Source organism: Bombina bombina, chromosome 6 (assembly GCF_027579735.1).
Source record: "Bombina bombina isolate aBomBom1 chromosome 6, aBomBom1.pri, whole genome shotgun sequence".
NCBI lineage: Eukaryota > Metazoa > Chordata > Amphibia > Anura > Bombinatoridae > Bombina > Bombina bombina.
In genome coordinates, this window is record NC_069504.1 from 762945999 (window position 1) to 762947673 (window position 1675).

General features: G+C 38.1%; 1 non-coding gene across 1 annotated transcript; it reads right to left on the bottom strand.

The window, feature by feature from the left end:
* Positions 1 to 1266: 1266 nt before the first annotated feature.
* LOC128665395 (small nucleolar RNA U13) lies at positions 1267 to 1363 on the bottom strand. Its single transcript, XR_008403149.1, has one exon. It is a non-coding gene; the product is annotated as a small nucleolar RNA U13 (small nucleolar RNA).
* Between the last annotated feature and the right edge of the window lie 312 nt (positions 1364 to 1675).

A 1675-nucleotide genomic window follows, 5' to 3' on the forward strand; every position in this document is an offset into this window, starting at 1 on the left:
TAATTGTTTAAAAAGATATATAATCCCTTCATTAACCTTTTAAAGTCGTTATGCCGTTCTATTCCGTCATAATTACACTGGGCTTTAAAGCCGTCATAGCTAACGGCTGTCCTGAAGCCTTCTGTGCTGTCAGGACTTGATCGCATTCTTGGGGGCATTCCTAGGGTTGTAGGGATGCCCCACCAGACGCAATCCAATAATTGAAATATCACGATTGTGTGCACGATCGCGTGGTTTCAATTTGTCTACATCGGAACAGTTGTTCCGAAGTAGGCACTTTAGCCCAGACTCGAAAGCGTTAACCATTCCCCATTTTTTGCATAACCAACACAGTTATATTCCTGCCAGGACTCATTTGTCTACATCAGCACAAAGGTCCGATGTAAACAAAAGAGTAAAACTTGAAATAATGCAATTGTTGCATGATTTTAATGATATAGGAAGCAGTTACTGTTTCAGGACAGCCAAGCAACTAGGACGCTCCATGCTGTACTAACGGCGCTAAAGACCAGCACGGTTAGGACGGCATGGAACGTCCTAATGTCGGGAAGGGGTTAATAAACTTTTTACCTCTGTGAATACTTTGTACCTAAACCTCTGCAGGCAGCCCCCTTATAGCAGTTCTTTTGACAGACTTCCATTTTAGCCAATTAGTGCTGACTCCTAGGTAAATCCACAGGAGTGAGCACAATTTCATCTATATGACATGCATGAACTAGCGCTGTCTAGCTGTAAAAATATGCCCTGACATAAGAGGCGGCCTTCAAGGGCTTATACATTTGCATATAAGCCTACCTAGATTTAGCTTTCAACAAAGAATCCATAGCAAATTTGATGATATAAGTAAATTGGAAAGTTGTTTAAATATGTATGCCCTATCTAAATCATGAAAATTTAATTTTGACTAGACTGTCCCTTTAGGAGTTTAGGGTGACACTCGAAAGCCAGGTTACTTTCATGTGCAGGGTAGGTACTACTTGATCTTAGCTAGACACACTGGGCAGGTAGTCGTTCTGGGTCTCCCCTATGACACTTAGGTAGACCCCAAACGTGAGCTTTGGATGGTACAAGTACAGGAGAATCTCAGGATCCCCTTCAAGCAAGAATACACAGCCCTCCCACGCCCCGCTAGGAAAAATTCAGGATGACACTAAAAAACCCCTAAAATACCAGGTCTCCCCTACTAAGAATATGGTATAGTCAAGATTTTAGACTACTAAGCTTTTATTTCTGTTTATTAACTTAATTCCAGTTGACCAAGTTCTAAATCAGAAGGGTATTGTGTCAGATCGTAACATAAGGGAAGACACATTTCATGCAACTGCATGACCACCCACTCATCCTGTATAAGAACCAGAAGGATCAAATTGTTTTCTTGCAAAACAATTACCTAACCTAATGCATTTCTGTTTAAAGTAATGGTGATTTTTATTTTTATTATTATTATTATTATGTTACCAAAACCGTATTGTTTTTACTGTTCAAATTAGATTTCTTAACATTGTTATAATTTCCACAAATATATTTTAAAAAATTGGGTTACAAATAATATTTACTATGCTAATCTATACACCCATTTTTACCAATCATCCTACAATACTTTTAAATGGTTCAAATGTAAAGGAACATTAAACTCTTAAAATTTATATCATATATTTGAGAGAGCACTTTTCAA